This window comes from Microcaecilia unicolor, chromosome 5 (assembly GCF_901765095.1).
Source record: "Microcaecilia unicolor chromosome 5, aMicUni1.1, whole genome shotgun sequence".
NCBI classification, from domain to species: Eukaryota; Metazoa; Chordata; class Amphibia; order Gymnophiona; family Siphonopidae; genus Microcaecilia; species Microcaecilia unicolor.
In genome coordinates, this window is record NC_044035.1 from 134533013 (window position 1) to 134555740 (window position 22728).

The window sequence follows — 22728 nt, forward strand, 5'->3', positions numbered from 1 at the left end:
CATGTCTTCTCCCATTGCAGCTAGGAGTCCAGTCTGGGTTCCTCATCTCACCCCCTGGCTCCTTGCCTGCAATGCCTTCTGGGACTTGTATTTCAGACTGAAACTGCCTTAACCCAACTATCCTGGATGTGACTTTATCACAACACACACCAGAACAGTCATCCATACACACATGTTGCAAAAGTAAACAGCAACTTCTACAGAGTACATCCAAAACTTCATTTTTATTTTCTCATTTTCATCTTCCAAAATTCTAGACAGCAGATGTACAGATCAGTAGGATACAAAGAGGGGCATTTTCGAATGGGGACAACCATCTCTAAGGGCGCCCAACTATAAGGCAAATGGGCGGGGCAACGCATATTATCAAAACAAGATGGACGTCCATCTTTTGTTTCGATAATACAGTCGGGGATGCCCAAATCTTGACATTTAGGTCGACCTTAGAGATGGTCATCCTTGGTTTTCGGCGATAATGGAAACCAAAGACGTCTATCTCAAAAACGTCCAAATCCAAGCCCTTTGGTTGTGGGAGAAGCCAGCATTTATAGTGGAATGGTCCTCCTCACATGCCAGGACACCAACCAGGCACCTTAGGGGGCACTGCAGTGGACTTCACAAATTGCTCCCAGGTACATAGCTCCCTTAACTTGGGTGCTGAGCCCCCAACCCCCCCCCCCCCAGGTCCGCCTGCCTGAATTACACTGCACCCACTACAACTGCTCCAGGGAACTGTATACTGCTGTGATGGACCTGAGTATGGCATTTGAGGCTGGCATAGAGGCTGGCAAAAAAGTATTTTTAAACTTGTATTTTATGGTGGGAGGGGGCTAGTGACCACTGGGGGAATAAGGGGAGGTCATCCCCGATTCCATCCAGTGGTCATCTGGTCAGTTCGGGCACCTTAAAGCCAGTCAAGTGCTCGTCAGGGACACCCTTCTTTTTTCTATTATCAGCCAAGGACAAATATCTCCTAATCACACCCCAGTCCTGCCTTCACTACCCTGCCGACATGCCCCCATGAACTTTGGTCGTCCCTGCGACGGAAAGCAGTCGAGGGTGTCAAAAAATCGGCTTTCTATTATGCCGATTTGGACGACCTTGCGAGAAGGACACCTATCTCCCGATTTGTGTCGAAAGATGGGTGTCCTTCCCTTTCAAAAACAAGCATGAAAGCAATCAAAAACAAGTAAAGTCAGAACAACATAGTTTATACCTAAATGTTCAACCACCCTTAGGATTTGTCTTTTGGCTTCAAAAGCAATGTAAGATCTGGATAAATGAATTAAAACAATCAAACGTTTAAAGCAAATGCCCATGATCTGTAATACTTGGCAGAAATAATGAAACAGTGATGTAATATTCACTTAGCAAGTAGCCTGAACCAACATATTTATTTTCCACTGAACACAATTAACTTTGTATGAACTTGACAGCTAATAGTGTGCTGACCTGGGCAATGTTGGCACATTTAGACTGCCTCTGGGCAGCACTTTTGCATGTAGGGAGCTCTTCCCTCATTATTTAATACCTCTCTGTGTAATAGTAGTAATAAAAAAAGTGCATTTTTATAATATACCACTGCATTCCACAAAACAAAAGGAGCAAGCAGAAAAAAGAAATGATGTCCAATGCTCCCAGCGTTCAACCTAATCAATGTTTTTAAAATAAATTGTACCTATAAATAGTAAATCTGATTATTGAGCACCTGATTCTAATAACATGATGTCTGATTTGGTGGCTCTTTGCTAGGTGAAAACATCTCTGCATGAATACAGGAGTCCCTATAACCAGTCCCTCCAAATAACAATATGATTATGATTTATAACTAATTACTACTATAGAGATCCGAGGATGTGGATGACTGGTTAAAAGCCTGATTATTTATTGAAGCCTGATTTAAGGTGATATAGACTGGATCTGGGGTATCCGGATTTTATCTATTTCCCTATATGCATGTTTTATTGGTGTTAGTGCTAAGGGGTGTGGGGTAATGTTTATCGGCGCTGTTGTGTTCTCCCACCCTTCCCTTGATTTACTTGCAGTCAGATTGATAGACCTGGCTGAGCAAGAGGTGCTTTATTTTTGTAACAGGTGTAAATGTTTGGAATATTAACATATAGATGATGAGTATGTGTCCACTTACACACGTATACGCTAGTATGTTGTCTAATTGCTATTCGGTAAATACCCAGCTAATGAACATGGCGCATGTTTGCAGAATATATTTAAACACTGTGGCTGGAGCCACTGATCCCACAAATGTTTAACATTTCATGGGTATCCAGATAATTTATTTGTGGGTTTTATTTTGGGGTAGAAAATAAGCTTGTATTTTGCTTCCTACAGTAGAGAATGGTGATTGTATTTTCTTGACAAGTGGATGCTTGTAAGTAAAGTTGAAAAGTAATAAAAATAATGTTTAAAAAACCCTTGCAGACATCTGTTTATCATCTGCAGACAGATAGTATAGTGGAATGCTCAAAAAGACTCTCAAGCAAATGCTGAAGAAGTTTGTGGCTGAAGATGGGGACATTGGGATTCTGTACTCCTGTATGTACTGGTTGCAATCTGGGAGGTGCCCCAGAGTTTGACAGGATTCTCTCCATTTGAACTGTTATATGGGAGGAGACCTAGAAGAATCCTGGATGTGGTTTAGGAAGCTTTGGAAGGAAAACCCCGCATGGGAAGGAACTTGGCCGAATATTCGCTCACCATACAGGAGATGCTGAAGAAAGCTGGTGAGGCAGCCAAACTCTGCTTGAAAAAGGCTCAAGTAGGCCAAATCCAAACTTACAATCAAAGAGTGGTACAAAGAACCTTCCAGCCAGATGATAGAGTCTTAGTGCTCTTACCCTCCTCAAAGAGTAAACTATTATACAAGTGGCAAGATCAGTATGAAGTTGTGGAAAAGATGGGACCTGTTAATTATAAGGTGTCCCAACCAGACGAGAGGGACAAGGCAAAGATCTTCCACATTAACTTGTTGAAGAAGTGGGTCCCCATGACTGCAGCACTGGTCCAATGAGATGAGTTTGGGCCAGAGGACCTGACAGAGTTCGGGTCTTCACAGGTCCCATTTGACAACCAACTCTCCAGCTCACAGAAGGCTGATCTAGATTAGTTGGTACGTCAGAATCAAGTTGTATTTTCCAGAGTGCCAGGCTAGACCCATCTTGCAACTCATCACATTCTCACTGAGTGGGGAGTGGAAGTCCAACAGTGCCCCCATAGATTCCAGAAGCCTGGCAAGAAGCTGTGGTGAAAGAGGTCACTAAAATGCTGGAACTGGGCATCATCGAGGAGTCGACCAGTAACTGGTCATCTCCCATTGCACTGGTGCTAAAACTGGATGGGAGTATCCAGTTTTGTACTGATTTCCAGAAGGTGAATGCTGGCTCCAAACTACATGCCTTTCCAAAGCTGAGGGTAGACAAACTCATCAAGTGAATAGGAGGAGCCCGATTCATCTTGACCAAGGGACATTGGCAAGTGTCTCTCACCTAGGCTGCCAAAACGAAAACAGCCTTTTCCATGTCAGAGGGATTGTTTCAGTTCATGGTGTTGCCGTTTGGCCTTCATGGGGCTCCATCTACCTTCAAGCACCTTGTGGATCACTTACAGAAAATGCATGATGACTATCAGGCTGCTTACCTAGATGACATTGTCATCTACATTAAGGATTGGAGGATCCATCTCATCCATATAGAAGCAATACTGGATAGTCTATGGACCACTGGTCTAACAGTAAATCCTAAAAAGTGCTTCTTGAAAGGAAAAGAAGTCCAGTATCTGAGGTTCTCGGTCAGAAAAGGACAAGTGAGACCCCAGATCCAGAAGGTAGAGGCAAACACCCAGGTGCCAGTACCCCAGATGAAGAAACAAGTATGAGCTTTCCTGGGCCTCATCAGTTATTACTTCTTTTTTATTTCAGAGTTTGCTGAGAAAGTAGAACTGCTAATCCACCTCCTACAGAAGAAGGCTCCGAAACAGATGCACTAGACCAAAAAGCTAAATGTGGCCTTCCAAACCCTAAAGAGGGACATTTGCTTAGAGCTGGTGCTGGCCAGACTTCAACCAGCCCTTCATTGTGCAGACTTATTCATCAGAGGTTGGTCTCAGGGCCATTCTAGCCCGAGGAAGTGGACCGGGAAAGAGCATCTGGTAGCCTATATTATTCAGAAGCTGTTCCTGAGAGAGAAGAATTATGTGATGTAGGGTTGATCTGAGGAGGGTAGACACTATACTGCCCCTCACCATTAAGGATAGTCCCTCAGATAGCCTTAGCCACCTTAAACCCATTAGTCCCACCCAGGGAGAAAGTGAGACAGGATAGGTGGAGTCAAAGGTACAGGAAAGAGTAAGTATAAAAGATAGGGCCAGACTAGGGTTAAGGAGGCCCAGGAAAGGAAGAATAGAAGTCCCATCTTATGCCTCTACAACCTGTATCTAGCAACTGTGACCTGGCTGAGGTAAGTCAACTTTTTGAATGGAGACTTGTAAGCCTTGCTCTGAGGTCTGGGTGAAGGCAGACTTGAAAACTTAGAGAGAAAATGATAGAGAAAAACATAAGAACTCACAGGCTGTGTTTGGGGAGTGACAGCCACCAGCCACAGACTGTGTTTTGGGCCTTTCAAGCCTAGTTAAAATTGTATTTGCTGAACTATCAGGCGACCCTCAGGGGGAGGAATGCTGGCTTCGGCCTAACCCCTGGTAAGCCTTTCCTCAGCTGAGAGATGCCCAGCTCTACCACCGGCTGCCTTTCAGGTGCTGTGGAGGACTTGCAGCTCATCTGCATATCCTTACAGCCTTCTCTGGGGTGACACCCAGGTCCACTCCAATCCACTCAGGGCCTCCGCTCTAGGTGCCCAGCGCTCCCACCAGGTGCTGTGGAGGACTTGCAGCCCTTCTGCATTTCCTCACAGCTATATCCCGGGTGACTCCAGTTCCACCCCGATATTCCCAGGGCCCTCGCTCCAAGTGTACAGAGTTTCCAGGTGCTTTTTGGCTAGGATCAGGCGACCCTCAGGGGGAGGAATGCTGGCTTCGGCCTAACACCTTTTGTTCATGATCCTGTGATGTAACAGGTTTCAGGTTTTCTGTTAACAAAGAACTTGTTTCATTTTTACACCATTGTCCAGCTGTGTTATTTCGCAGGCCTACCCTCAACCCTAACTTGTGATATCACACATTTCTTTTCTGGAAAATCTTGCACTCATCTAAGAGAACCATAGCTGTTCTCCAGATCCAAATTTTTAATAAGGATCAAATACTTCTGACTAAAATCCACGGTAACTGTTTATGTTTAAAGCCAAATGACATTTGTGTGTATCATGATGATAATTGCTAGTTGGTGGCAAAGTCATTTAGATAGGGGGGCCAGCATGACTGTAGGCTTATTGCAAATTTATTCAGGAAGATATACCCTAAATTATATTAATAATGGTAAAGTTTTGATAGAGTTGTGCAGAAAAGAAGCTTTGCATAATTTCTTTTTGAAACACATATAACTAGGCTCCTGCTGATAGTTACCCCTTTATACACATATACAATACATTCTAAAAAGTGGCACATATTTTAGTATTCTATATTGGTTTCTGGGCACTCAGGTGCTGTCAAGGTCTCAGGCTCTCAGACACTGGACTAACATGAGCCCTTGGGCTGCTGATGAGGAGCGGCAGCAGCAGGCAAAACCCTCCAACCCAGACTGGACAGGATACAGGATTCTCAAGCAGGATTCAGGAACTAGCGTTACTGGAACAGGACTTCACCTGCACTTGACCGCTGTTCCCTAGGGGTTGAGCCCCTAGGTGTAGGCAGCCGGCAGGACTTACTGGATGGAGTGGATCAAGACAAACTTGATTAGACAGGGTACAGGATACAGGGTCTCAAACAGGCAGGAAACAAACACAAGGTTCACAACCAGAAGGGAAAGGAAGCCAAAAGCAGACAGGGAAGGAGCAATCAGGACTGGATTCAAGACAGGATTCAGGAGACTCAAACAGGCAAGGAATACAGACTAGGGACATTAACTAAGAAACAAGGCTAAACAAGACAAAGCAGAAGTGCACTTAAGCATAAACACCACCCTGGACCTTTGGCGTTGCAAAGGTAAAGCAGAAACTTTCCAGGTGGCTAATAAGCCCATCAGCAGCTGAGGCTCAGCTGCAGCAATCTCAAGGCAGCTAAGGGTGAGGCTAGCTGCCAAACTTCCAAGCAAGACTGGAGGGCTAAAATATCTGGACCGGACCGAAAAGAGTCTGGAAAGTCTATGGCAGCCACCGGTTCTGGCCACCAGAGGGCGAGGCGAGCACAGCCAAGGAAAACAGTCACAATCCTGACAGGTGCCATAATAGAAAAGTCTCTTTGTGCACAGTATCAGTATTCATGTTTGATTTGAAAAGAGTAAGTCTGGACAGACAGAGATAATGGATTTCTGAGGCTAATGGATGGGCTCATTTTCAAAACAGAAAAATGTCTAAAAAGTGGCATTTGGATGTTTTTCTTGCCAAAACATCCAAATTGCTATTTTTGAATCCCATTTTTTAGATATTTTTCTATGCAGTTCATCGGCTGTACATCCAAATCACAAGGGGGCATGCCATGGGGCATGTTGGAGGCAGGATTTGGGCATTCCTAACACTTGAACATTTTTCTGTCATAAAGGAGCATAACAAAAATGTCCAGGGCTACAATTTAGATGTTTTGGTCTAGACCTATTTTTATCAAAACTAAGTCCCTAAAAGGTGTGTTAAATGACCAGATGACCACTAACCCCATGTTATTGCAACAGTGGTCACTGACTCCCTCCCTCCTCCTTGAAAGAAACAATACTGACCAGCATCTATGACAGCTTCAGATATAATAGCCAGAACTATTAGAGCAGCAAGCAGGTCCATGGAGTAGCCTAGTGATCAGTTCAGTGCCCTGTAGAGATGGGGACCTAAGCCCATATCCCACTCTAACTGTTATACTTGTAGTGGAATGTGTGAGCCCTCCAAAATTCACCAAAAATCTACAGTATCTACATATAGGTGACACTTGAAGCATAAGGGCTATTGTAGTGGTGTACAGTTGGGTACTATAGATTTTTTGTGCATTTTAGAGGGCTCACCTTACAAGATACGAGTGTAATGGTGAGACCTGTACCTAGGACCTTTTATGTACCCCAGCTCTGCTGGGATGTCTAGGTGGCCAGACTACTAAGGACGCTGGCTCCTCCTACATCCAAATGGCTTGATTTTGTGCATTTTTCACTTGAATGGATTTTTTTTTAATGGTCCAAAAAGATAGAAGCACTAAGTACAACAACAACTAGCAAATAGCCATTTTCAAAACAAAATGATAGATGTTTTTCTGTTTCTAAAATTGCTATATTTCATTACTTAAATTTTGGAAGTTTTTAGCAAAATGTGCAAAGTCAGATTTAGACATCACATCAAAAATACCCCTCTAAGTTTCTCTATAAGGGTTTAGGTCATAATTTTGAGTGGCTCTCCCCTAGCCTATGACTTATCTAGCATTTGTATTTTTTTTTCAAAATAAAAGACAATTTTGAAAAAATGAAAGTATATAAGTACATAAGTATTGCCACACTGGGAAAGACCAAAGGTCCATCAAGCCCAGCATCCTGTTTCCAACAGTGGCCAATCCAGATTACAAATACCTGGCAAGATCCCAAAAAGTACAAAACATTTTATACTGCTTATCCCAGAAATAGTGGATTTTCCCCAAGTCCATTTAATAACAATCTATGGACTTTTCCTTCAGGAAGCCGTCCAAACCTTTTTTAAACTCCGCTAAGCTAATCACCTTTACCACATTCTGTGGGAATGAATTCCAGAGTATAATTACACGTTGACCGAAGAAACATTTTCTTTGATTCGTTTTAAATTTACTACATTGTAGCTTCATCGCATGCCCCCTAGTCCTACTATTTTTGGAAAGCGTGAACAGACTCTTCACATATACATTTTGCCTGTAGGCTATTGTTAAAAGAAAAACAGTGAAGCCAAAGATGTTTTGATCATCACAAAAAGTTTAATAAGGAAATGCCATGTTTTCACAAACGAATGAACATGGAGAAAGAGAGAGAGAGAGAGAGAGAGAGAGAGATGTTTTTGGTTAATTGGAAGTACAACACTGCTGATTTGTAGCTTTCATTGCAGCATTTTCACTTCTTGCATTTTCTCACAGGGCCTTGGCAACATTTGTTTTGGGAATATGAACCTACAGCAAATTAAAGAAAAGTCAGAATTAAAGATGAATGAAGCACATGACATTTTGTTATAAATAACGTATTTCTCTGCTCATATTTAGCCTGACTTGTCAATGGGTGTAATGATCTCTGTAAAATTATTTCAGGGACCTAGGAGGCATTTCTATGACTGGGCTCCTTGAGGTAGGCACACTGATGCTGAGTGCCAATTCTGTAATAGCATCTGTGCACAAAGATACAGTTATAGAATACTAGCTAAGCCTGCATTGACATAGTTGAGTCATGCCAGGTCAATGGTAGGTATAAATATTCATGTGTTTCCTAATCTGCAGATAACTTTCAGTGTTCTATAAATTACGCTCATAACTTGGAGATCTGCCCATGCCCCTCCCATGTTTTGCCACTTGCAGTTACTGCACGTTAATGCACATTTATCCTATTTATTTACTAGCGCTTACTGTCCTTATTATTGTGCCAATTATTTTGGCACTTATGAACATATGGCACATGTAACTAACATGTGCACTTATAGAATTGACCTTTTACTATAACTTGATGAGTAAGGAATATGCTAAAATATATTTAGGTGTCGTTTTACAAAGCAGCGGTACTGCCGGCTCACCAGGTTAGCGAGGGATCCCCTAACGCCTCCTAAATAGGTGGTGGTAAGGGCTCCCTCTGGAAATGGCCGCACGGCAAGATGCAGACATGTTATCGAGCAGGTGAAATGTCTGTATTTTCACTATAGGCCATATTGCTGCTGGGTTTGTCCTACTATTTTGTAAAGGCATGTAGGTATGTATTTGGTTTTATTAAATAGGACCAAAATAGGCACCATTCTACCTTATTAACTTAGATGCCCTGTAATAAAATTACTCCTGACATAACTAATGAAAAATGAGTTGTTGATCTGAGTCCAGATCTCAAGAGAAAGTGCCCATATCACAAAACTCATTTGTGATTCTGCTAGAAAAGAATATGTCAAGAAGTAAATCACTGGCTTCCTCAAATTTGAAATATCATGTGATGATCAGCTAAGCTATTTATAAGTTATTTATCTATTAGTGCATTTATCACTTTTGGGGGAATTTTTTCATACTGTGAAGTGCAGAATTGCACAGAATTCCCCTTCCCTTCAGAATAAGAACATAAGAATGGCCATATTTTCTACCACGTGTTTTAGATGTGCATCAAAAATGGAATTACTGCCCAGAGTACGTGCTAGCTGGGTGGGAGTTGCAATTTCACGCACATTGGATGTGCGTAGGCACCTACGAACCATAGTTAAAGGGCCCCTCTGTTTTCTATTTGTTTCTTTTTAGAATGTCATTCTGGTGGCACATTTGAAGAAATACGTGTGTATATCCTACAGTCCTAATCAAGTAAATAAACTTTATTGATAAGGTAAACTCCTCTTTAAAAAGTGCCCGACACAGGCTATGTTTCGCCCAAAAGGGCTGCATCAGGGGCTCTATAAGACTGTGTACATACACAACAATAGTGAAATTATATATCTTAGTTGCCACCAAATGTAATAAATGGACAAAAACCTACACGCTATCATTTACTGGAAGGCGGTTTTGTCCTTGACATTGCCTATATGCTGTTTGTCCATTTATTACATTTGGTGGCAACTAAGATATGTCATTTCACAATTGTTGTGTATGTACACACTCTTATAAAGCCCCTGACGCAGCCCTTTTGGGCCAAACACAGCCTGTGTCAGGCACTTTTTATTGAGGTGTTTACCATATCAATGAAGTTTGTTTACTTGATCTGCTCTGATTGGTTTACACGTTGGATTTTGCGGATCATCTGTCTTCTTATTTTCTGGGTCTATCCCACAGTCCTATACATAGCTTAAAAAAAGGCTCCATGTTCCACGGGCCCTTGGTAAAATTGGCTGAAAACTGTGAATGTCCCATTTTCTGCATTCCACTGCTGACCTAGATACCTTATGGAAAAAAGGGTTTCACATTTGCAATTTTACATACCTACAGAACGGTAATACGAATACTGGTTATTCTGTGGGCAGCACTGGACGGGCTTGCAGGCTGAAATTAAGAATAGAATAACAAATGTTGAAAACAGGCCTTTATTATATTTCCTAATTTTCAGTCATATCTAGCTTTGTGTACTAAGGGCCCCTTTTACAAAGGCACACTTGTGTTTTTAGCGCATGCTAAAAATAAACGTGTGCTAAATGCTAGAGACACCTATCTTTTCTTATGAACATTTTTAGCATTTAGTGCATGCTAGTAATTAGCATGCGCTAAAATCACTAGCACACCTTTGTAAAAGACTCCCTAAATTCTGATGAAACAGCCACTGTTCCTTGAGACCTCCACCTACAGTCCTTCCAGTAGGGGGTGATGTTTCAACATCACATTATCAATCTTGAGGGACAGGCAAGTTCTTTAGGACTCCAGGGAACCTGCCTGTCCCTAGTGATTGAAAACACAGTATTGAAGCATCACCCACTACTGAAGAAATGCAGTTGAAGGACCCGGGTTCAGCTTAGAGGGAACAGTATATAAAGCTATGATCTCTCTAGGAATGAACTTTATTTATCAGTATCCTTTTTGCCTATTGTTCAACTGATTTATTGTTATTTTTGTTTTCTTTTGTAAATTCATTATTGGATATAAACCAGAACAAAACCAGGATATAGTTGGCCACTGAAAATAAACTTTTTTTTTAACGTACAAATTTTACCTCTTACTAACACTGATAATATTTGTTTAATAATCAACCTATAACCTGATAGATTTAAAGTGTTAATTAGTCTATCCTTCAAAAGTGACTCCATTAAATAACCCCCTTTAGAGTCAGGTTGACAGGCTTGTTGTTGTCAGCATTGTCCTTATTACCATATTAAAGTGAGGGCTTCTGTCCACCTCTGGGTCTCTGCAAAACTTCCTGGTTTCAACAAATTGTTCAATGTAACTGTCAGTGGTATTGCCAGAATCTTTCTAAACTCTTATAATATCTGACATTGTATCCCATTTGACTCATTTGCTTGTTTGTTTTTTATTTTACTACATTTCTGCAACTCCAATGAATAATGTTGCATCTTCCTCATTTTTGAATAAAAAAAAAGTGGTATATTAAAAGCATTACCCACTAACCAATCACTTTTCTATGGGTTTCCTCCAGTCACTTTTTTGGTGCACAGTAACCAAAACATTTCTACTTTTTCCTTATCATCACTCACACTATCCTCTTTGCTGCTTCTTTTGTGCAAATTTCTACAAACATAAAATGAAGGTCAATGATGTCTGAAACATTGACATGTTCAAGGTAACAATTAGAGTATGAACCAGTGCTTTTTTTGTGCCGGTACGCAACGGTACGGCGTACCGGCACCTTTTTCTCCTCCTCCCCTCCCCTCCCATTACTTCCAGCGATTCTCCGCCTCTCTCCTGCCCTCCCATCGACGTGCAGCAATTTTTCCATCCCTCCCCTGCCCTCACCTCTCTCATATCCAGCGATTCTTCGTCCCCCAGGGTCCTCCTTCACTGCCTGTCAGCCAGTCGGACTCAGAAGCGAACGGTGCAGGCAGCGATTGGCTGGCAGCGTCGTAGCTTCCCTCTGCAAGTCCCGCCTATGCGTAAACAGGAAGTTGTAGGTGGGACATGCAAAGGGAAGCTACGACGCTGCCAGCCAATCGCTGCCTGCACCGTTCGCTTCTGAGTCCGACGCTGGCAGGCAGTGAAGGAGGACGCTGAGGGACGAAGAATCGCTGGATATGAGAGAGGTGAGGGCAGGGGAGGGACAGAAAATCACTGCACGTCGATGGGAGGGCAGGGGAGAGGCGGAGAATCGCTGGAAATAATGGGAGGGAAGGGCAGGGGAGAGAGAACTGCTGGAAATCAATGGGATGGGAGGGAAGAGCAGGGGAGAGAGAATTGCTGGACATAGGATGGGATGGGAGGGAAGGGCAAGGGAGAGAGAATTGCTGGACATGGGAAGGGCAGGGTAGAGAGAATTGCTGGACATGGGATGGGAGGGAAGAGCAGGGGAGAGAGAATTGCTGGACATGGGATGGGAGGGAAGGCAGGGGAGAGAGAATTGCTGGAAATCAATGGGATGGGAGGGAAGGGCAGGGGAGAGAGAATTGCTGGACATGGGATGGGAGGGAAGGGCAGGGGAGAGAGAATTGCTGGACATGGGAAGGGCAGGGGAGAGAGAATTGGACATGGGATGGGAGGGAAGGGCAGGGGAGAGAGAATTACTGGAAATCAATGGGATGGGAGGGAAGGGCAGGGGAGAGAGAATTGCTAGAAATAAATGGGATGGGAGGGAAGGGCAAGGGAGAGAGAATTGCTGGACATGGGAAGGGCAGGGGAGAGAGAATTGCTGGAAATCAATGGGAGGGAAGGGCAGGGGAGAGAGAATTGCTGGACATGGGAAGGGCAGGGGAGAGAGAATTGCTGGACATTGGATGGGCTGGGAGGGAAGGGCAAGGGAGAGAGAATTGCTGGACATGTGAAGGGCAGGGGAGAGAGAATTGCTGGACATGGGAGGGAAGGGCAGGGGAGAGAGAATTGCTGGACATGGGATGGGAGGGAAGGGCAGGGGAGAGAGAATTGCTGGACATTGATGGGAGGGCAGGGATGAGATAATTGCTGATCATGGAGGAGAGGGCAGGCAAGATAGAATTGCTGGACATGGAGGGGAGAGAGGAGAATTGCTGGACGGGGAGGGGAGGACAGGGAAGAGAGAATTGCTGGACATGGAGGGGAGAGAGGAGAATCGCTGGACAGGGAAGAGAGAATTGCTGGACATGGATGAGAGGAGAGAGAGGAGAAATGCTAGAAATGGATGGAGAGGAGAGCAGGAGATAGAGGAGAATTGCTGGACATGGATGGAGGAGTTGGCTAGGAGAGAGGAGAAATGCTGACTTGGATGGAGGAGAGGGGAGAGAGAATTATTGCTTTATATGGATATAGAGGAGGGAAGAGAGATGAGAAATGCTGGACATGGATGGAGGGGAAGAGAGAGGAGAAGTGCTGGACATGAATGGAGGGGAGGAAAGAAAAAAGAAGATGCACATGGATGGAGATGAGGGAAAGGGAAGAGGAGAAAAACTGCACATGGATGGAGAAAATAGGCAAAAGCTGGATCCATGTTATACCTCCTCCAGTCAATTCCACGGAGGAGGACCCAGCTTTTACTTATGGATGCAGGGCAACAAAAGAAGAAGAAAGGAGGAAAGTAAAGAAATAAATGGAAAGAAAGCCCTGGAAACGGAGTTAAGAGAACAGATAGAGAGCAGCAGAATCAGAGACTGGGACCAATATGGATAGAAAAACAAAGTCACCAGACAACAAAGGTAGAAAAAATCATTTTATTTTCATTTTAGTGTTTGGAATTTGTCTTATTTTGCACTGGGTATACCGGAGCTGTAAGAGCTTACAGAAATTATTTATAATGAAAAAAAATCACATTATTTTTTCTCCTATACTAGTATAATATTTTCAATGATGTCTGTTTATATGCGCCATGGCTGGTAAAAGGGGTGTGGCTAATGTGGGTGTGGCTATAATAGGGGCGGTGCCATGTGTGGTGACCCCGCCCACAACGAGTACCGGCACCTTTTTTTCTACAAAAAAAGCACTGGTATGAACATATCAGGAGTGGAGGAGTAGCCTTGTGATTAGAACAGCAAGCTGACAACCATGGAATGGAGGATTCAAATTCTACTTTTCTTCCTTGTGATCTTGGGTGACTCATTTAACCCTCCCTTGCCTCAACTACAAAATTAGATTATAATCTCTCTGGGAACAGAGAAATACCTCATGTATGGTAGTCAATCCCACCTGGAGCATCTATTGAAAGGTGTGTGTTAAATCCAATTAAGTTTGTAATCATTAATAAAATGACTTATTCCCATATTATTAACAAGGCATTATGCCAATACAGAAGAGCACAAAGTACTGGGAAATGAGACAAATAAATTATGGAAATTCTAGAAACTAAAGATGTAAAACATAGTAATAACAGAAAGAAAGAAGAGAAGAAAAAGAGTTAACCTATGAAGTACTTTTGTTTATGTTTAAGTCTGGTATTTTGGGGTGGCAACATGAGCAACTGGCCTAGTCTCTTATGCTATAGGGGACCCGCAAGCCACAAGCTGAAGGAAATATAGCCTGCAGGTGTGCTTTGGGGGACGCTTTCCTGGTTTCAGCCCTGGGCCCTGCATTTCTAGCACCAGTTCTCTTTATTGTATAATGATCTGACCCTACAGCTAAGGACTAGGAAGAAATATAAACATTCTCTGAACATTTATAGAGACGGGACTTCATAGAAAAAAAACTGGAAAATAACTAGATAATCAAGTGTTGAAAAATGTAGGTTTTCCCACTCGCATTCTTTATGATTTTGGACAAATCACTTTACCCTCTATTGCCTCGGATACAACTTAGATCTGGTGTATTCACCACAGTAATTGAGGGCAACCAACATGTCAGGCTTTCACTAGTGTATTACTTCCATTTTATGCAAATCTGTCATGCATATTCTAGTACTACTACTACTTATCAATTCTATAGCGCTATAAGGCATACGCAGCGCTGTACACCATACATGAAAAGACAGTCGCTGCTCAAAGAGCTCACAATCTAACTAGGACAGACAAACAGACAGAACAACTAAGAGGGATAGCCTGAAAACCTGACCCATTGGTAGCCATTGATGACTGGGAGTGAACACCACTCACTTAGACTGTGAGCCCATTTGAGAAGAGAACAAATTCATGTACTTGAACTTTAACTCTTCTTGAGCTTGGATTTGGAAAAAGTGAGTACTAAATCTGAAGTCCAAACTTCTGAATAGTTATAAACTGGATTTTAATTTTATGATTTTTTTTTTTTTACAGTTCTGACTGCTTGGTATACCCTGGCACATTTTATTGATAATTTTTGGTTTGAAGTTGGAATATATGCAATAATGCAAATGGTAGCTGCCACCCTCAAATTATAGAGTTCAGATGATTACAATGCATATAAGGATCATAAAAGATATAATTTCCAGTATTATCAGACTGAAGCATTACTTACGATTATTACATGGGTCTTGTCTACAACATGGATCCTGGACGGGATAGCAGTCTGGGCTGGGAGGACAGCATTGTCTTTGACGGCCCCAATATGCCATTCTTGATTTCTGGTACGGTAGTGCCTTGAAGAAAGACGTGAAGAGTGACAATGAGCTCTACTCCTGACATGAACATGATCTATTTATACAGGAGTTTATCAGGAAGTTTTTTACAGTACCAATAGTATGTCTGCTGGAGACTAGTAATTACAATATAATTGAAGAGATACCAGTCATTTTTTAGCAATGCAGTTTTGTTGTTGAAAATCAGGGTGTTTCTGATGCAGATCAGCCCTTGCAAATAGCGGCCAAAAAAGCAAACAGGATGCTAGGAATTATTATGAAAGGGATGGTAAATAAGACCAACAATATTATAATGGCTCTGTTATCACTCCATGGTGCAACCTCATCTTGAGTACTGTGTTCAGTTCTGGTTATCGTATCTCAAAAATGATATAGCGGAATTAGACTGTACGGCGCTGCGTAACCCTAGTAGCGCTCTAGAAATGTTAAGTAATAGTAGACAAGGTTCAAAGAAGAGACATTCAGTGTTTAACAGAATTCCTGGCCTCTTTCACACACACAGAACATACAGACCCTCATCAAATACAGAATAAGTATCCATTATCTAAAAATAGAAATACTGTATATAAAAATTAATCTGAACCCCCAAGAAGCCAGACTCTGCATACATTGCAACACCTGAGAAAAAGAAACAATGATGTGCGTCCTCCTGTACTGTGCAGAAAATGATAGCAGCTGCAAATTTCAAAAACTGACGTATTGCAATCACTACATTAGAAATTAACAAATATAAATAAAACAGAAAACAGAAGATAAGGTGATGTCTTTTATTGCACTAAGTTAATACATTTTTGTAAAATTAGCTTTCAAAGACCCAGACGTCTTTCTTTAGGCCAGGGTAGTATAACGCTTTTATGGTATACTGTCCTGACCTGAGGAAGGTGGTTTTGGCCTCTGAAAGCTGGTCAAAAAATGTATTAAGTTGGTCCAATAACTAAGTAGCACCTAATTTTACATTTAAAATTCTTTTTCTACCATTTTTGTCTAGCCATTTAGTTTCTCTGGTTTCTGCTTTCTTCTGTCTTATCTTAACTTTATTGCCAGGGCTTCCTGTCCATTTGCCTTTTTTCTTTCTCCTTCAATTCCTTCACTTTCTTCACTTCCTCCGCTGTATCCATCTCTGACATTTTTCTCTTTCAGCTCTCTTCTATTTTTCTGCCTCTCTATCCATTTAGATTTTATTCATTCTTACTATTTAGTCTTTAAACTCCTTTTTTCACTCTACCTACAGCTTTCCATGCCTTTGCCTCCCCAGGCCCATCCATTCCCCTTTCTTTTATTCCCCCGTCTTTCATTAACTGTTTGCTCTTTCTCTTTCCTCTCTGTTTCTTTCTCGTCCCTCTCTCTCTCTCTTTCCTGCCTGACTGCCATGCAGCATCTGTTTCACCCCCTGCCAACTAATATCATCTTGTCTCTCTTTCTCTCTATTCCCCCTATCCAGCATCACCCTTTCTCTCTTTCTTCCCCTATATCTAGAATCCCCTCCCCTCTCTCTTCTCTCCCATCCAGTATTGTGCTCTGTGTCTCTCTCCCCCCCCCCCCCCATCCAGGATCACTCTCTGTTTCTGTTCCACTCAATTCAGCATCACTCCATCTTTCTTCCCTTCCACCATCGCCCTTTCTCTCTCTCCTCCCCATCCAGCATCTCTCTTCTCCACTTCCATCAACTCCCACCATCCAGCATCAACCCACCTTTCTTTTCTCTGCTTCCATCATTATCCTGTCTCTCTCTCCCCCAAGTGGAAACAAACCAAGCAGATCAATTTGAGATGGAAACAAATCTTTATTGGTGAAACACAAACCAAAATAACGCCTGACCCAGGCAATGTTTCACCCACATAAGGGCTGTGTCAGAGCAGAGGCTACAAAATAATAAATAATAAAACAAAATGAACGACAATAAATAATAAAATTATATATAGTAATAATATAAAACAGAACAGAGAACAAAACCATTACAAGTATATAAAAATAGATGACTACTACTACTACTACTATTTAACATTTCTAAAGTGCTACCAGGGTTACGCAGTGCTGTACAATTCAAACATAGAAGGACAGTCCCTGCTCAAGGAGCTTACAATCTAAAAGACAGGTGTACAATCTATAGACAAGTGTCCAGTCAAAGACAAGTGTAGATTCCGAATAATAGGGCATACTATATTTCACGGACGGTTAGGTGCCGAAAGCAGCATTGAAGAGGTGAGCTTTAAGCAGAGATTTGAAGATGGGTAGGGAGGGGGCTTGGCGTAGGGGTTGAGGAAGATTGTTCCAGGCATAGGGTGAGGCAAGGCAGAATGAGCGGAGCCTGGAGTTGGCAGTGGTGGAGAAGGGAACTGAAAGGAGGGATTTGTCGTGGGAGCGGAGGTTACAGGCGGGAACATAGGGGGAGATGAGGGTAGAGAGGTAGTGAGGAGCAGTAGACCGGGTGCATTTGTAGGTAAGGAGGAGAATCTTGAATTGAATGCGGTATCTGATCGGAAGCCAGTGAAGTGACTTGAGGAGAAGGGTGATGTGAGTGTATCGGTTCTGGCGGAATATGAGATGTGCGGCAGCATTCTGGAAGGATTGAAGGGGGGATAGATGGCTAAGTGGGAGGCCGGTGAGGAGCAAGTTGCAGTAGTCAAGGCGAGAGGTAATGAGAGCTTGGACGAGAGTTCGTGTGGTGTGCTCAGATAGGAAAGGGCGAATTTTGCTGATGTTGAAGAGGAAGAAGCGACAGGTCTTGGCAGTCTGTTGGATATGGGCAGAGAAGGAGAGGGAGGAGTCGAAGATGACTCCGTGGTTGCGGGCAGATGGGACGGGGAGGATGAGGGTGTTATCAACTGAGATAAAGAGTGGAGGAAGATGAGAATATGAACCAATCTCAAATGTGACATACTTAATAAAACTATATAAAAACATTGTCATAGAACACCAACTTTGACATCCATAATCTATTAGAGACAGAGTCATGAAATCATCACCTCAGGGTGTATACAAAGTTAAAATAAAAATAAACAGTGATGTATGTAATTCCAACAATCAACATCCTGCCTGCATACTCAATAGTGTGTGTGACATGTAAGACATCTAAATTAAATAAATATTCTTCATCTTAATCACTACCATTTGGAGATCACAATGGCTAACCATGTTATTAGAAACAGGACACAATACCTGTGACATGTGAAGTAACAATTGGACGGAACTGTTAAATTTGTCACTACAGTGGAACTATTAAATTTGTCACTACAGTCATTTTCTTAAATCTGTTAGTGAGCAATGATTAATATGTTTTCTTGGAGGTTTTTTTTTAGAGCCAATGATGAACAGAGGATCAGTTTAAGATCCGTTTCAGCTCCAATAGACGGACACATTGTCTAGGAGCTCTGTGAGGCTCTTTTTTCCTCCAGATTATAATTCCATAATTGTATACTGATTTTTTGTATCATTCTAGTGAAAGGAAAATGTAGTATTTTGTTATAATCTATTAGAGAGACAGAATCATGAAAACATCAACTCAGGGTGTATACACAGTCAAAATAAACAGTGATGTATATAATTCCAACAATCAACATCTTGACTGTGTACTCAATAGTATGTGTGACATACAAGCCATCTAAATGAAACAAACATTCTTCATCTTAATCATTACCATTTGGAGATCACAAATGGCTAATCAGGTAAGTTGATAGGCACTTTTGTCTGGGTCATAACAAATATTCAGCCTGGAACAGGATAGGTTTGACAGAGCATAGTTAACACTGTTTTTTGTGCAGTTCTATTTGCCTGGTTTGCTTATCCAAATTCTGGCTGAAAATCAGCTATTATAAGTACAAATATCAACTCAGCTCAGAGTCTGTCCCTGGACCACCCACAAAATAGCTGATTTGGGGTTAACCAGTTAGCATTTAGAAGGGATATTCAGTGATAGTATCTGGTTAGGTGCTGCTGAATATTCCCTCGGGGCCCACTCAGTGCCAGACTACCTGGCATGAGGCTCTCTTACCTAGGTATCGGGCTTTGAATATTGACCCTGTGATTAAAAAAAATTCTTGCAATTAAATACACATGCTCAAGAAAAATAACAATTAAAGAAATGAATCAAACTTGGTAATAGGAAACTTACAGTAATAGAAGAATTACGCTATACAATCTTCATTAAGCAACCCACAATTTGGGATGGCAAGAAAAGCAAAATTAAAGAATAATTTGTGGAATTGTTTGTTTGTTTATTAGGTACTTGATAACCTGGCAAAATTCCAAAAGATGTTCTAGGAGGTTTAGAATTTGAAAAACAAGCAGAACATAAGAAAGGAATGCCAAAATCAAATCGGACAGAATAAACATTCATACCGCAAACACCACCAAAGCAAGAACTAAAACAAGCAAAAGCATAATAGTTAAAAATAACCCAGTAACAATCTAATCTTATCATAAAAATTAAAAAACAGTAACAATCTAATCTTAACACAAAATGCAGAGCAAAAAGCAGGTCAGCTGGGCACTGGTAATTTAAGGATGAACGCCAATTAAAAAAAAAGTGCTTTGAGAATTGATTTAAATTTAAGAAATGACAACTCCATTTGGAGATAAGGGGGCAAGTTGTTCCAGAGTGAAGAAGCCAAGAAAAAAGTAAGCAGAACATCTAAATGAGACTGGAAGCCAGTGTAATAGAATAAAGAGAGGTGTAACATGATCAAAACGTTTCACATAACACAAAAACAGGCAGCCGAATTATGTAGGGATTGCAGATGATGAAGGACAAAGGAGGGGACCCCACAAAAACAGTATTACAGTAATCAATACGTGCAATGACAAATGCATAGATCAAAGTGTGAAGAGCCACAAAGTCTAGATAGCAGCTGATAGACCAAATCCACCGAAGTCAATAAACCACCTGAGAGACATGAAATTGAAAAGACAATTTAGAATCAAAATGACCCCAAGGTAGTGGCACGAAGTGACAGGGGTAACTATTGAGTTGAAGAAGTTAAGTAAAATAAAAGAAATTGAAAGGGAATCTGAAATCCAACATGCTACCATTTTGACAGATTAAGAACCGTTCTGTGTTGGGAAAGCCATTGAGAGATGGCCATAAGACAAGTTTGTAACTGGGAAATATCGAGAAGTGAGGTAGAAACTAGAAGAATCAATAGGATGTCGTCTGCGTAGATGAAAAAGTTTATGTTGTGCTATTGGATAAGAAGATCAAAGGACTAAGAAAGATGTTAAATAGCAGAGAAGACAGGACTGACCCCCGAGGGACATCACATTGCAGTGAACTAAGGGAAGACATAGATAGTGCTGTAGAAACAGTAAAATTCTATCAGAAAGGAAAGAAGAAAACCACTGAAATAACGTGCCCAAAACTCCAATAGACTTTAGACAAGAGAGAAGCAAAGAGTGATCAATGAGGTCAAAGGCTGCAGAAAGATCTAATGAAACAAAAAGACCAACCAGTATTATTCTATATAAAGAAAAAGCACATTCAGGATATTTATCTAATACAAGACTTTAGTTATCCCTTAGTATAAGTGAAAAGGTAACAATTGAAATTGAGACTTTTCTAGCATCCAGAAAATTATATACCTGTAACAGTTCAGTGAAAATAAAATTCTGAGACTGATACTTTTCTCCTCAGAATAGACTTCCTGATCCTGCTCGTCTAGCTCCATCTCTACCTGTTTTCAAATCTATCTGAAAACCCACCTTTTCACCACTGCTTTTGGCTCCTAGCCACTACTCAATTGCCCTCCCCCTTGTTCCTTCTCACCCAGTACTTCCCTCGCGCTTAATTGTCTTGTCTGTCTGTATTTTTAGATTGTAAGCTCTATTAAGCAGGGACTATCTCTCTGTGTCAGGTGTTCAGCGCTGCGTGCGTCTGGTAGCGCTATACAAATGCTAATGATAATATTAATACTTCACAGAACACTTGCAAGGAAACTGAAGGAAAAGCATTGCACCCAGGGCAAGAACTGGACGCTTACCTAAAAAAGCTTTTCACCTGACCTGTGTTGCTCTGCATAAATCTTGAAAAAACATTACTTTCATATCACAAAAAGAAACTGACGTGATAGTGGAAATATAAACATAAGGGTCAATATTCAGCTGGCGTTATTCCTGGATATTCAATGACAGGCCATGTTCAAGCTTTGACATTGAATATCCGGTTTATGAGACACTGGCTAACACATGTCTGGTTGTTGATATTCAGAACTTTATCAGCTATAGGCTGCTGCATAAAGATAGGACTGCATTTTATGTGGTTCCATTTATGCAGTTACCCTGTCCGCTTAAATGCATTGTACTTAGGTGGCCATGTGCCGACTCTGCCCCCCCCCCCCCGGAATGCCCCCAAAATAGCTGGCTTTCACTAAAGCGCTAACCTCTCATTTTCAGCAGAGATAACCAGTTAAGTGCCACTGAAAATTAGTGGATAGCCCTGAACAAGCAATATAACTAGTCAGTGGATGTTTCTGGCCAGTTAAATTGCTGTGAATATCCATTCAATTCAATTCTTGTATACCACTAATATCCCCTTTCCAGGGTTCAGTGTAGTTTACATTCTAGGTGAGACAAAAGCAGATAGTGTTAGTGTGAGGTATGAGAAATATTAGTGACCATTGGTGTAATGGTTGAGACCACAAACACTAAAAGAAAGAAGAATGGCCTAGTGGTTAGAGCACCAGTCTTAACATCCAGAGGTGGCTGGTTGAAATCCCCCTGCTGCTCCTTGTGATCTTGGGCAAGTCACTCAACCCTACATTTCCTAAGGTACAAAAATAGATTGTGAGTCCTTCAGAGACAGGGAAATACCTAGTGTCCTTGAATGTAACTCACCTTGAGCTACTACTAAAAAAGGTGTGAGCAAAATCTAAATAAATAAATATTGGATGATACTAGGAAGTAGAAGTCATGATGGATTATTATGGAGCAGTCTTTGGGAAGAGAGAGATAGTTGTTTTCTGTTCTGATGGAAATAGGTAGAGAGTTCCATATTTTAAATCTAAGTTCGGGGAATAGAGGGCTGAAAATTTTCTGATTTCGAATTGTCCACCTCCACAACTCCAGCTTCCATCCTTCACATACAAAAAGATCCATCATTTACAGCCAAGCCACAAGATACCACCGTATCTGCTCTGACCCAGGGGACAGAGACAGACACCTTAAAAGCCTGACTGCATCCTTCAAACAGAAAGGCTACAACCCCAAAATAATCTCCAAGAATATTGCCTCCTCCCTCAAAACACCCAGGGAGAATCTGCCACAGTACAAGGAGAAAATATCCACAGACAGAATCCCCCTTGTAGTGACATACAATCCAGAGCTGGAAAAACTGAGGA

At 41.7% G+C, this 22728-nt stretch overlaps 1 long non-coding RNA gene across 1 annotated transcript; it reads right to left on the bottom strand.

Moving 5' to 3' along the window:
- Positions 1-8218: 8218 nt before the first annotated feature.
- LOC115470287 lies at positions 8219-15444 on the bottom strand. The gene is made up of 3 exons (XR_003942167.1): positions 15280-15444; positions 10213-10272; positions 8219-8229 (listed from the first exon to the last, which is right to left on the bottom strand). It is a non-coding gene; the product is annotated as an uncharacterized LOC115470287 (long non-coding RNA).
- Between the last annotated feature and the right edge of the window lie 7284 nt (positions 15445-22728).